The following is a 14,550-nucleotide window of genomic DNA, read 5'->3' as shown; positions in this document are numbered from 1 at the left end:
TGTAGTGTACCCTGATATGGAAACAATGAAGATGGTTTGGAGAGATGCAAGAGGGGTGAAGCAGGATTGTGGTGTGGGAGAGAAAAATGAGATGAACTAAGATAGGAAATTAAAATAAAAACTGAGTCCGGGAAGAGAAAAAAAGAAATTGGATAAGATGGAAATGAGTCAAGAAAAGAGCATGGAAGATTGAAGCAAAAGAAAAATACAAAACATTGATGAAAAACTAAGTTTTAAATTGAAGACTTTTCAAGTTTATGTTAGACTAACACAATAAACCATAGACCTCAGCACATGACATCATGTGGACACATGCCATGGGAAGATGACTGACAGGTTAATCAACTGACATCACGAGGAGCAGACACATAGAAGAAAATTATGTTTACCCTGACAGAGTAATTACTTTCATCATCCCTCATACAGATCCCCTCAGGCAGAAACTTGACTCCCAGACCAAAAGATAGGGAGAACTATCTCCATAGACAGAAGTATTTTTCTCCCTTGTTACATTCTGAGGCATTTCTTCCATTCTTCCAGTCGGAAAACCACGAGAACGGAATGTATTCTATGATCAACATGTAGCCAGGATGAGTATTTCCAGCACCAGAGAATCATTTAATAACATCTGCAATCAAGATGTCTTGGGAGGAGGGTTTTTTTAAAAAATCTGAACCTTCTGCAATCCTTGCGGTTGATATAGAAAGCCGTTTATGTTATGCTGGATTTTCACTTAGAGACTGAAAACAGGCACTGGTAAACCCTTCATTTGCTTCCAAGGATTCCTTTTATTATGAGACACAGTTTTGAGAGAGGAACGAATTTTCAACTACTGTATGTGAAGTCCTTCTAAGTTTTGACTACTTTGTGCTCTTCAGATGCAGATTCCATTTGAACACTGATAATCATAATTCCATGATTTGAAGTGATAACAATTGACATGCCAAGTTCAGTTTTAGCATCTTTTACTTTCACCAGAGTTTAAGTCCTGTCTTTGACTATAACTATGTTTGCTAGCAAGGGAAATGATGCATTATTTTAAAGTTCATCAAAGGATAAAATACTATCATTTCAGTGCACAAATAACCAATCTATAATTTTTTTCCAAATTCAACTAGTAACGCAAAATGTGTATTTGCCTTCAGAACAGTGAGGTTAAGCCAGCTCATGTACAAGCATCTACCTTAATGATGACTTTGATTTTTATGCTCCACCAAGCGACATCTTCCAACCGGAGAAGGTCCCACACATATTTGAGGCTTTTGTTTTGTGTGGAGTTTAAGTGACTGAGAAGAAGTATGACACTGAGGCTGTCCATGTTTCCACCACAACAGTCTCATGCACAGCCCCCAATGTTTGCATGGCATGGGTACTAGATAAGGAAACACTGTGCATTTTAGAGCCAGCCTCAACTTGGTTCCTCTCACTCACCACATCCTTGTGCAATGGGAATACCTCATTCCCACTCTGCCAGCTCCTCTCACACACCCTGGCCCTCCCAGCTCTGCCTCACTGCCCAAAGGGATCCTCAGCAGATTCTCCCCACCCTTAACAGGTGCCACAGTGGCTTGACTTGAGATGCAGACAGACAAGGAAGTCTTACCTAAGTAGAAAACACCACCAACACCAGAGCAAGTCAGCCAGGCTCTGGGATAAACAAAACTCAGCTTCTTTCCTCACCTTCCAGCTTTCTTCAGAAACTCCTTCTGAATAATGAAATAGAGAAAAACACCCTTCACCTGAGAATGCTTGTCTTACCAGACACTACAGAACTGCAGAATTGTAGGCTCTTCTTTGATGCCCCCTTCTACCACCTGCATCTAAGTTTGGTCTTTATAATCACACAGTTCAGCCTTTCAGAGCTGGGAGAGAGGGGCTCAGAGGCAAATTACAAACCACAGCAGGATATTTTCTCCACATAACTGTTCTCAACCTCAGGGTGATCAGCCAAGCCTTTGGAAAGATGCATCACCAGTCAACATGTAATGGCAAAATCTGACAGTGCAGAGTGTTTGCCTGTTTACTCAGAGAATATATTTGAATAATGAGTACATTCAAGAAACCATGCTGCTGCTGCACTCATGGAAATAAGAGCAAAAGCCTAACTTTGCCAGTAAATTACATGTTGCATTTTTTTTTTCCTCAGAGCTCTGTGTGTTCCATGAGTAAAGAGCTAGTAAAGAAACTCTTTACCCAGACAAGTGATAACTTGGTAAACAGATTTTCCAGCTCAGAATTCAAATGTATGGACAAGCAGAAGTATCTTGTTTGCAAAATGTACAAAAACAGGCAGCAGAGTCTCTTCCAGAAAATAAAAGTATGGAAGACATACAGGAGACTCAGCACTCAGATATTCTTTCATCAGAGAAACTATTTCTAAAATTATGAACCCTAAGTTAGAATTGTATGAGTATTTACTTGGACAGAGAACATTTTCTTCACTTCTTCTGGCTTCAGTTTAGGTCTGAAGGATCCAGGTGTAACATTGCTGAAATTCTCTGGCATTGGCTGGAAGGCCTGAAAGGTGCACTCTCTTTCCTTTTCCATAAAAACATCCACAATGAGCTTTTTGTGGGGCCTTACATTCTTTTCCTGTTCAAAACCTGGTTGCTATGTGAATTTCTTATGTTTGACACCTCAGATTTCCTACACAGCTGGTAAGTGGAATTTACCCATTTGTGATCCAAGAGGTAGCTCCTAGAGACAGTCCAAGCCTTTTGAATGCAGCAATTTACTGTTTTCCAAGGGAACTGCTTCTTAGACAGTTTTTCACTAAACATCTTGCTCCTTATAGACTTTTAGCCTCTTTCCTTACCTTTTACTCATTAGTAAATTCCCTCCTGTTCATTGCTTCTAGACGACTGCCTTCCTTCTAGCTTCTATTTAGGCAGTCAAGAGTACTCCCAGTGTCTTTCCCTATTACTTTACCTCATTTTCTCCTTTCCTTTCCTAACACTTCTCACCCAGACCAAATGCAGAGGGAGAAAGTCACTGACAAATATTACCATTTTGTTCCTTGCCTTGCACAGCTCTTTTTGCCTGGGGCTGTGCCTTGAGCTGCTGGCACACACTGCACAGCAGAGCACGCCTGAGGAGCCAGGGTAGTTCCCACTGTTGTGATGCCTTCAGCTCCAGTTTGGTGGAATGGATACAGATCTGTGTTGCTCACATACTCACAAGTGCAGCTTCTAATGCCCCTTCAGAGACGTATTATCACACTCTGTTTCCCTTTTTGCCTCTGAAGGCACCCTGCACAATTTTAATGGCACCAAATGTAAGCCAGAATGCTGTATACAAAACCTTACTGTTCACCTTCCCCTCCCACTTCACAGATAAATATGATAAAATAAGGTGCTTAAGGTTCGCCTCTGATAGGAGCTATCAATCATTGAACTTTCAAAGGTGACACTTGTTTTATTTGTTTAGGAGCCTACTTCAAGATTTGTAGTTATTTTTACGCCACTCTTGCAGATTGTGGTCTGTATATGCTAATGTCAAGGCATTTTTCCTGAATAAAACTTACAGAAATTAGATTGTTTCCTTATGCCAAAGGACATTCAGCATCATCTAGCCCACTTCATTGTACTTCACCATTCATCTCCAACTGTGGTTCTCATTTATATAATCTTCCTGTGTGGCCTCTCCTGTGCTTCCTTACATGGCTGCTAGTACATGCCTGCCAAGCTGGGCTCTACTGGACGGCTGGTGCTAATGGGGTTGAACACTTTCTGTCATCCAGTGGTACATTGGCTCTGAAAATGAGAATATGGACTGCTCAGGAAAAAAAATTATCTGGCTGATTATTTTTAGTTTACTCTTCTGCTGCACTGAGCGAAGCAGCTTGCAAAAGGCATGAGTACTGCTGAGCAAGAACAATGAAGAAGTATTATTTGTGTGCAGACTTCCCCACAGACTCTATCTTTGACGCCAGCTTAAAATGTTCCCAGTCAGTGATGCATGGAAAATGTTCAGGATGCAGTAGACAGTTCTAAAAACACCAGAACCAATCACCTGGGAAACAAGAAAAACAGAAAGTCAAGTCAAAAAGTATTTCAGCTATTGAACAAACACCACCCACCTCTAAGTGAGTGGCTAGCAGCCTGAAGCAATATGTGTAAATCCTTTTTAGGAGTTCCAATTTTTAATTTTTTTTTTAATGTAAGGGAGAGAATAATTTCCTCTCATATTCTGTGTGTGATGTTTAAAATCTGCTGTGCAATGGTAAAACTTACAGACTCTATCCCATATTACTCAGTATAATTTTTAAGTTTATGTTGAAATGTGTTTGAGAATCAAAAAGGATAGAAATAAGAATTAACTTGATAGAAAAACTCAAACCTTAGGCTCAAAATTGAGAACAAATGAGAGGTATGCTTCCCATAATTTGCCCTTAGTCCCAGGGAATCTGGAGTCCTGCTAAATAATCAGTAACAGGTATTGAAGTTCTGGAAATTCAAACCTGAGACTGAGGAGAATGTAAGAAGGCAATGTTTGAGCTATTTCAAATGCTAGCTACAGAGCCAGTTACATCTCCATTTCTTAGACTGCTTCAGGAAACCTCTTCTCTTCTAGTAACAGTATTCATTAGCATTCTTTTAAAATAGAAGTTTCAAATTCCGCACAGATCCAAAGAGAGGGGTCCTCAGTGTGAATGCTTCAGTTTGCCTGATGCAAATCTTCATGGACCTTTAAAATATCTGTGTGACATTCTGTACAAGTAATTAGCTGAAAAGAAGAGCTGAAACTGGTGTCAGGCTACTGCATGGGCACTGAGAAAACTGGCTATCCATGCACCGTGCTTACCATTTAACTAGATGAAGGTGTTTGGGCTACTTAGAGCACCTTCCTTATGGGAAAGAAAAGAAAACTGCTGGCTGTGGGAAGGAAAAAGATGTTGTGCATCTCAGATCTGGGGCTGGAAAACACATCTGGGGTGAGTTTATGTTTTTCTGTTGTCGTAGGAAGAACCGAACATAGTCTCAAGAGTGATTTGTATGCATCTGCATGACCATGTATGGCCAAAGTTTTAAATCTTTAGTTTCCTTCCTGGGCGCCTCTGATTCTGGTATTTTGGGGGCAGTGGAGAGGTTATAAGTACTGAGCCCATCTGATAATTAGGCTCCTAAGAAAGCCATTCATTTGAATTTCCCAGAACGGTGACACCTAAAAATCATGACACTTATGGGAAATGTGAGTTTAAATGTATAGCAACTGTGTTTTGGTTTATTTCAAAATGCGTGTACAAATCACAGTAGAGAATTACCCCTTCATTAACACCAGTAAAAGTAACGATAATAAACCTTCACTGCTGTTTCTGAAAGGGAATTGCTCAAGGTTAAGAGAGGTAACCTTTGAACTGGTGTGTGTTTTCAAACCAGAAAGATTAAAAGGTGAAAGTTGAAAAGTATATATTTTAAATAGCACCAGATGGCTGTGGGCTGAGTTCAAGCTGCTGTGCAGCTAAAGCACATGCACTCTCCAGGACCCCACGGGTGAATTACAGCCTCTGTGTACGCCGAGGGTCTCCATTATCTGACACACACCTATGTCTGCTCAGTATTCAGCCAGGGACAGCTTTTCTTTCTTAATGACTCTTGGATGAATAGGGCCAATTCTTCAGCCATGAGAGCCATTCCCAGAGCCTGTGATGGGAACTGAGTGCATATCCAAGGACAGAGATTAGTCCACAGCCCAATGGTTTTCAACATTTTTTGATTTGTGGACCCCTTACTAATTCACTTGGAGAAGTGGAAACCCCAGTGAAAATTAACACATGTGGATTGCTAAAGAGTATTTATGAGCTCGGTTTCCACAGTCACCTTTTGCAAGCAATTTCAAAGTTCTCAGCAGACCCCAGACTGAGACCATCTCTGAAAAAATGCCTCTTTCACATTACATCTATCTCTCCCTTTGCAAAAACCTAGTAGTTTACTTTAAAAAAATCCTCCCCCTGTTTCACTACTACCAAAATAAATGCAGCTGTACAGATTTGCCTTTACCTTGCACGCTGATTTGAAGGTTAACCTAATTTCTTTTGCATTTTAGTTCTCACATTTATATGTCAGCAGATATTTGGTTTGTTTCCTCCTGCTCTCCTCGGTCATTTTTCTCTAAGACAGCTGTGCAAAACTAGCTGTAAATTATGCAGTAATCACTTTTTTTCTGGACTTATGGTGTGGCATTATCTTATCAGCTTGTTATCTAATCTAAAATAATCTTTTTCCATATGGGAAGCATTCCATATGTTGATCGATTAGATTTATTGCCTATTATGCTGACAGTTAGCTTGGAATAGTAATCACAACGAGAAATCCAGATTTCATGCTATGTGGCCTCAATTCTTTCCAGATTACTCTTAATTCTCTGATTTCTTAGTCTTATCCTTGCTTAGGCTGCTGAAGATGTCTCCTCCATCTGCTGCAGCAGCCCCTTAAAATATGAAGTCAGAACTGAGTGTAAAGAGCAGCATTCTTACAAGCTCTGCAAGCCATTACACTTTTTAAATATTCTGTTTTTTTCTCCCTACTTATTTCATTTTTGTGATTCTTTGATTGCAAGCACATCATAAAGGGTCGACTTGTATCACCACATTTGTATCTCAGGCAACAACAAAGTCTTTGAGCACTACGGGAATATGAATATTAAAGAAGGAGAAGACTTATTCCTAGGATGAGGGGGTTTTTTTAAACCTGTCTGTGCTCTCCATCACTTCTCTGATATGAGAGTGTTCACTAGCAGGTGAACAATGCAATTTGAAGCCATAAAAGCAGCACAATTTTCATTTCATAAAAATCAAATTTGTTGGGAGGAAATTTCACTAGTTCTTGTCACACAGAATTGAACTAAAGTAAGGAATTCTATTTGTATTTAGAATTTTTAGCAGCCCAAAATAGTCCTTACTTTTGTATTTTCATAGAAGTATGGTTACTGTCACATGTCTAAACCATCTGATTTTAACCCTTCACCTTCTCCAATAATATGATTATTTTGGTAAATCCACTTGTTTTGCTTTCAGATGTTCCATGACAAGAATTTTAATGCTTGAATTTAAAGCGTGAATTGAGCCATAAATTACTTGTTTCTGAGCAATTCAGGATTTTTCTCTGTTCTATTCACTGCAGTTGCAATGTGTTCTACATGCCAGTGTAGAACACATCACAAAAAGTGAAGAAACACAGGAAGTGTTTTCTGCATGCTTTTAAGACAAATTACATTTTTTGGTGGTAGGAGATACATTTACTCACAGAAATCCTACAACTAGTTTTTGTTATTCTTCTAAGAAGTGTTCTCACACACACACAGAGAAAAAAAAAACCACAGAAACAAAACCAGCCAAAATAAACAGAAACAACAACAAGAAAAAAACACAATCAATTCTAAGCAGCCAAATCATTAAAATCACAATTATCAATAAATCCATATATTCATTATGATTTGAACTTGTATCAGTGTTGTACTGGGGGTAAGTATGGAGTAACTACCCTGAAATGGAGCTTCATAAAATAAAACCATAGTAAGGCCCTAATCTAGCCCTGTAGCTCACAGTACAGAGGTGAAGATATCCATGATACATATTTTCATATGATTTTATGTGCTGAAACACTTCAAGGTAGATAATAATTCATGTATTGTGTTATTCACAATAACACGATATTTAGTTAATAAAATAACACAATTATTTAGTTAATAAATTCTATTCCCTCTTTTGGAGGAGGAAAAGGCTTATGCCTTAAGATTAAAATAGCTTGTGCAGAATAGTAATCAGAGAGCTTAGTGAAAGTTAGCATGCATCCCTCATATCACAAATGTGGTTTCAAGGTTATCCAACAACTGAATAGAGGTAGATTTCATTATCTGACCTTCTAAAGAAATCAGTTATGCTAAAAAGGATGGCAACATTGAATTCTATTGTCAAGCTCTCCTTTCACATAACTATATTGCTAAAACATCTAAGACTGTTTTCAAACTGCACATGCCTCAAAACTTGCACAATTTCATTTTTTTCCTGACTTTATGTATGCAAATGAAGACAGACTTGCTAGCACGCTGTCATTTACTGGTAGGTAAATCCTAGATACATGCTATGTGAACCCTCTGACATCAACATTAGGCAAACTGTTCCCCAAGGCTATATAAATGTGTTTGCTTCCCTTCGTTAAAAGAAAACCACAGCTGAAGAGATTTTGTACAGCCTCTTGTGACACTTCATGTAAATGCTTTAATTATTTTAATACTTCATGGCTGCGCTTTAATTATTTTAATACTTCATGGCTGCACCAACATACCTTTCTATTAGTGCAGGATAATGTGCTTTCCAAGGCTCCTACAGCTTCAGGTTTACAACAGGACTGTACTAGAAGTCCTCCTTGCAAAACTGTGTGCAGGATATAAGACAGCTAGGTTAAGAAGATGATTGGTCATTGCATTTTAAAATCCCTGCCCAGAGCTTCCTTGATTTTTTCCTGGTTCCTGCAAATCTCTACTGTGGCAAATTTCCAGTATCCCCATGTCAAACTGCACTACCACCTGCTTGCTGCAGAAGCTTGTGGTAAAAGCTTTATAGCTCCATGTATCTCCCTCATGCAACACCTGCACTTCTAGACCAAGAGATAGAACTGTGACACTTCAGATGCATGAGAACAAGTGGTGGCAAATAAAAGGTGAATTTTTCTACTTTGCATGCTGCCCACCTCACCTACTTCTCTACAAGATGTATGAAGACAAACATTTTACATGTTATGAGGACGCAAGGGGTAGCTATAACTGAAGTTTGCTTCAGAACTGTCTGTTGGAAAGACTCTGAAATTGTCAACTTGGCACAGCCCATTCCATTTCACTTGGAACTGATAGCTCCAAAATTATTATTGATTTTTAATTCCTACTTTAATTGGACACACACCAATATCAAAACTTGGCTAGCATCATGGACATCTTGATTTATGTGCATGTGTTGCCTGTTAGATTAACCTGAATTTTCACTGGCACAAGGTTGAAGCCAAATCACGATGACAAATTTGAAGCCAAATTGATTAGCATTGCACTAACAAAATGGTTAAATTATTGATCAAAAATACTAAAAAGAAAAGTGAAGTAAACACAATGACAGAATCACAAAATCATTGAGTCTGGAAGGGATCTCTGCAGATCATCTGGTTGAGCCCCTCTGCTCAGAGCAGGGTCAGATAGAACAAGTTAATCTGAATTATGTCCAGTTGGGCTTTGGAGATGTCCAGAGATGGACACATCCCAACCCCTCTCAGAAACATCTTTCACCGTCTGGTCACTCTCATAGTAAAAAAGGAATGTTCTTGACATTCATGTCGCTTGCCTCAACTCAACTCCAGAGGAATTTTGGCTTTCCCAGCCCCATACCAACACACTTACACAGTGTCTCTGTGTTCCTCCTTAGAAATCCAACTCTGGTTGCACTGTTTGTAAAATTTCTCTTTATGTATGAGTTTCTTCAGGAGTTCCTTGTTCATCCATGCAGATCTCCTTGATTTCCACTCACTGGGTTGAACCATTCTGAAGTTTGGTGGATCCTTCAAAAGCAACACTCTTCCAACAGTTTCCAGTACTGGGATCAATCTCTTCTTCAAACTGCCATTCACTATTTCTCTGAGATGTTACTTAGCTATGACAGGTGGCAATAGAGCATGTCTAGACTCTACTAGAGGTTGTATTTCAGATCATACTTTCTGAGGCTGCAGTCAGCCTCAATAACCAAGGCAGCAGCTAAGTAGGTCCTTTTCTCTTTAACGACACCTTGCAAAGCAGATTTATTACACTAATAGAAGATGTGAGGGAAGGAAAGAAAAGCAGACATTCAAAACTCCAGCACCTCTCAAGGGTGTGCTCTCTGTGCAAGATGGATCCCTTCCTACATCCCTTGCCTTTGTTTTGCTTTATTTTTATCTCTGGCCCTTGGGAGTGCAGGTCTAAGATTTACATGAAGTATGACTCCCTCTTCCCTGATAGCTAGCATCAGATTTCTTCTTCCCATAGCCTCTTGGAAACCTACCTGAGTTTACATTCCAAAAGTATTCCTGAATTAGCACATTCCTTCAGCTCCACTGGCTTTCTAGCTCTTTGCAACAATTGAAGACCGTTACAGCAGTTTTTGAATCATACAACATCAGAACTGTTAATTTTCCATACTTCTCATTAGCTTTCATGAATATCTAGGTCATTGTGAGTTTTTAATATGTGACCTTTTAACAAGGAAGATGGCTAATATGGCATTTAAGTACTTCATCAATGTTACTGTCTGGAAATTGTAATTCACATTAATCTATTGCTTGGGTGAAGGCAAAACATGACTCTCCTGTTTAAGGAATACAAATTCTAACTCTCCATCTGAGAATAACTCTGTATTGGGCTGCTTAATCAAAATCCAAATGCATAATTTTTAATACATTAATTTTCTCTAATTTCACATCAAAGGGCCTTTCTAAATGCAGTTAATTGTCTTTGAAGGTATTACATGATTGGGCTAAGCAAGCCACAGTTTTGCTATATTCATTTATCTAGAGAAGTGTGTCAGAGAAGGAAAGAAAAGAGAATGGGATTATGAATATTTTCAGATGACTGACATGTTTACTATTGAAATTCATTACATCTCTGATTTTTGTGACTGTTAGCTTATAAATATCCAATGTTTTCATTTCTTATTACTTTACTACTAATCTCCTAATATTTGTTTTTCCTCTAAGCCCTGCTCTTAATGTTGCAGAATTGCTGGCAAATCCCCACTTTTCAGCAAAAAAAGAGCACAGCTATTTTGCATCGCCTCGGAAGTCTCATTACTTATTATTTTTAATAATATGATATTTAAATCTGTCAGGATAATTAAGATGTTATATTTTTTTAGGTCCAAAACACTCATTCAATATATTACCTCATGTAAAAAAGTACTTGTTAAAGATTTAACCACAGATGAATTAATACTGGTAATAATGGAAGCATTATCATGGTACTTTTGAACACTAATCATAGGTCAAGTTGTCATTATATGAGCACAGAACATAAGGATGGTCTTTCCTCTCAAAACCTTACACTCAGTCTGTGACACAGATGGATTGCAGCAGAAGTAAAGGGCAGCAGTGAAATGGTGGTGGTGAGTGTGGCAGGCACAGCAGCAACAACATCACAGTTGGTAATTTTTGTAGGCATCCACAGAGAGAAATTCTAAGGTACAAAAAGAAGGAAATTAAGGAGAGAAAAAGTTCTAATAACTTAAATAATTTGGATGTATGAATGAACTGAAAGAAGGGAAGTTCAGGGAAGGGAAGTTCAGGGAAGTTCAGGGAAGGGAAGTTCAGGGAAGTTCAGGGAAGTTCAGGGAAGGGAAGTTCAGGGAAGTTCAGGGAAGTTCAGGGAAGGGAAGTTCAGGGAAGGGAAGTTCAGGGAAGGGAAGTTCAGGGAAGGGAAGGGAAGTTCAGGGAAGGGAAGTTCAGGGAAGGGAAGTTCAGGGAAGTTCAGGGAAGTTCAGGGAAGGGAAGTTCAGCGAAGGGAAGGGAAGTTCAGGGAAGGGAAGTTCAGGGAAGGGAAGGGAAGTTCAGGGAAGGGAAGGGAAGGGAAGGGAAGTGAAGGGAAGGGAAGTTCAGGGAAGTTCAGGGAAGTTCAGGGAAGGGAAGTTCAGGGAAGGGAAGTTCAGGGAAGGGAAGTTCAGGGAAGTTCAGGGAAGTTCAGGGAAGGGAAGTTCAGGGAAGTTCAGGGAAGTTCAGGGAAGTTCAGGGAAGTTCAGGGAAGGGAAGGGAAGGGAAGTTCAGGGAAGTTCAGGGAAGGGAAGTTCAGGGAAGGGAAGGGAAGTTCAGGGAAGTTCAGGGAAGTTCAGGGAAAGGAAGTTCAGGGAAGTTCAGGGAAGGGAAGTTCAGGGAAGTTCAGGGAAGTTCAGGGAAGTTCAGGGAAGTTCAGGGAAGGGAAGTTCAGGGAAGTTCAGGGAAGTTCAGGGAAGTTCAGGGAAGGGAAGTTCAGGGAAGGGAAGTTCAGGGAAGTTCAGGGAAGTTCAGGGAAGTTCAGGGAAGTTCAGGGAAGTTCAGGGAAGGGAAGTTCAGGGAAGTTCAGGGAAGGGAAGGGAAGTTCAGGGAAGTTCAGGGAAGGGAAGGGAAGTTCAGGGAAGTTCAGGGAAGGGAAGGGAAGTTCAGGGAAGTTCAGGGAAGTTCAGGGAAGGGAAGTTCAGGGAAGTTCAGGGAAGGGAAGTTCAGGGAAGGGAAGTTCAGGGAAGGGAAGTTCAGGGAAGGGAAGTTCAGGGAAGGGAAGGGAAGTTCAGGGAAGTTCAGGGAAGTTCAGGGAAGTTCAGGGAAGGGAAGTTCAGGGAAGGGAAGTTCAGGGAAGGGAAGTTCAGGGAAGTTCAGGGAAGTTCAGGGAAGTTCAGGGAAGTTCAGGGAAGTTCAGGGAAGGGAAGTTCAGGGAAGGGAAGGGAAGTTCAGGGAAGGGAAGTTCAGGGAAGGGAAGGGAAGTTCAGGGAAGGGAAGGGAAGTTCAGGGAAGGGAAGTTCAGGGAAGGGAAGTTCAGGGAAGGGAAGGGAAGTTCAGGGAAGTTCAGGGAAGGGAAGGGAAGGGAAGGGAAGGGAAGGGAAGGGAAGGGAAGGGAAGGGAAGGGAAGGGAAGGGAAGGGAAGGGAAGGGAAGGGAAGGGAAGGGAAGGGAAGGGAAGGGAAGGGAAGGGAAGGGAAGGGAAGGGAAGGGAAGGGAAGGGAAGGGAAGGGAAGGGAAGGGAAGGGAAGGGAAGGGAAGGGAAGGGAAGGGAAGGGAAGGGAAGGGAAGGGAAGGGAAGGGAAGGGAAGGGAAGGGAAGGGAAGGGAAGGGAAGGGAAGGGAAGGGAAGGGAAGGGAAGGGAAGGGAAGGGAAGGGAAGGGAAGGGAAGGGAAGGGAAGGGAAGGGAAGGGAAGGGAAGGGAAGGGAAGGGAAGGGAAGGGAAGGGAAGGGAAGGGAAGGGAAGGGAAGGGAAGGGAAGGGAAGGGAAGGGAAGGGAAGGGAAGGGAAGGGAAGGGAAGGGAAGGGAAGGGAAGGGAAGGGAAGGGAAGGGAAGGGAAGGGAAGGGAAGGGAAGGGAAGGGAAGGGAAGGGAAGGGAAGGGAAGGGAAGCATTACCCTGTTAAATGAGTACCATTTGAGCCTGTAAACCACATGTCCTATGTTCCTCTTTCTATAGGACAGAATAAAATCTTAGGAGTTGATTACACAGCTGCAATCTTGTGGCAAAGCCTCTGGATTCAGAGCTTGGACGTCTTGACATCTGTCCCATTTTTAGAGTCTTAGAGGAATTTTACTCTCCTGAGCTTGTGAAAGGCATCTGAGTTCTGGGGCTTTTCATGGCTTGTGTCCTGCTGCTATAAAATGAAAAACATGGTCTCCTGCTTTTTGCTTCATGAAGCAATATCAGAATCTTCAAACCATTTTGGAGTTGCTCCTTACTGGAAAGATGAACCATTCCTTGAGGTGGCTACTGCATTCTCCACTTGTCTGCATGATTGTTTCTATTGAATAATATCCCACTGTTTTTCCCCATAAAACAACTTCAATATGCTGCATAGCCCACTAATTAAATGGGATTTATCATCAATTAACCAGAACCACACAACTTCTGTGTGGGTGCTTATCTTGTCCATCTTGCCCAGGAGTGTGTGTCTGAGGAAACCTGAGTGTCTCTGTCTCCTTGCCATGAAAATGGGCCAGGCATTCCCAGTATGGTCTTCAGACCATTTGTTCGTTGCTGTTCTGCCTCCACATCCACCCCTTTTCCTTCACTTTCTGGCACTACAGCAGTGTTGAACAGCAGCCATTGAGGGCTCCAGCCAGATTTTTCTCAGTGAAATACCTTCTATGGGGTAGGAAGCCAGGAAAAAAGCAACAGCAAATGGACCAGCCTTGCATGTTCCTCCCCAATGCCCTCACCAGCACCCCAGCCCATCACTTTAGCTGCCATCACAGCACACCAGCTCTGCATGCAGAAGTACCAGCATCTGGGCTCTAGTACCAGTTTCCAAGCTTCTGGGCCAGCTTCAGGAATGTGTTTTTAATATTCATTGTTCACTTTGTCTGCTACAGATGTGCACAGTGCAATTATTATAATGCTTTGCACATGTGGTGTTATGAAATGTGTGCCTTTAAAGTCATGCCAGTTTTTTTTTCCTGTAACCCAAATATATTATTTCTACCTATGTTCCAGTTACTTAGTTTGCCACACATTTAAAAAAGAATACAAAAAACTATATTATAAAGATTAAACTAACAACTATGTAACCAAAAGAGAGCAGACTCATTTTCTTCATAAAAGAACAGGTTTTTTTCATTTGCATGCTTGGATTGTTTTTTTCTTGTGCTCCTGCTTCTCAATACAGACACAGATGCTCACACAGACATCTATCTAAATAAAAAATACATGCAGGTAAGGACAATTCCTACTGTATGGAAGGAAATCATTCCCCAGCCGGGAAGCCATGCTCTATCCAAACATTTTCATCTCCAGAAAATCATGTCCTTGCATTAATCACCTTCAGGCTTAACCATTTCAGATTATTGTAGTCAATGATAAAACTTCATCTCTTG

General features: G+C 40.9%; 1 long non-coding RNA gene across 1 annotated transcript; it reads left to right on the top strand.

Moving 5' to 3' along the window:
- Nucleotides 1-4,589: 4,589 nt before the first annotated feature.
- On the top strand, nt 4,590-14,178 carry LOC134563144 (uncharacterized). The gene is made up of 3 exons (XR_010083328.1): nt 4,590-4,933; nt 10,996-11,192; nt 13,154-14,178. It is a non-coding gene; the product is annotated as an uncharacterized LOC134563144 (long non-coding RNA).
- The last annotated feature ends 372 nt before the right edge of the window (nt 14,179-14,550 follow it).

This window comes from Prinia subflava, chromosome 1 (assembly GCF_021018805.1).
Source record: "Prinia subflava isolate CZ2003 ecotype Zambia chromosome 1, Cam_Psub_1.2, whole genome shotgun sequence".
NCBI classification, from domain to species: domain Eukaryota; kingdom Metazoa; phylum Chordata; class Aves; order Passeriformes; family Cisticolidae; genus Prinia; species Prinia subflava.
This window is presented reverse-complemented; position numbering and strand designations above follow the sequence as displayed.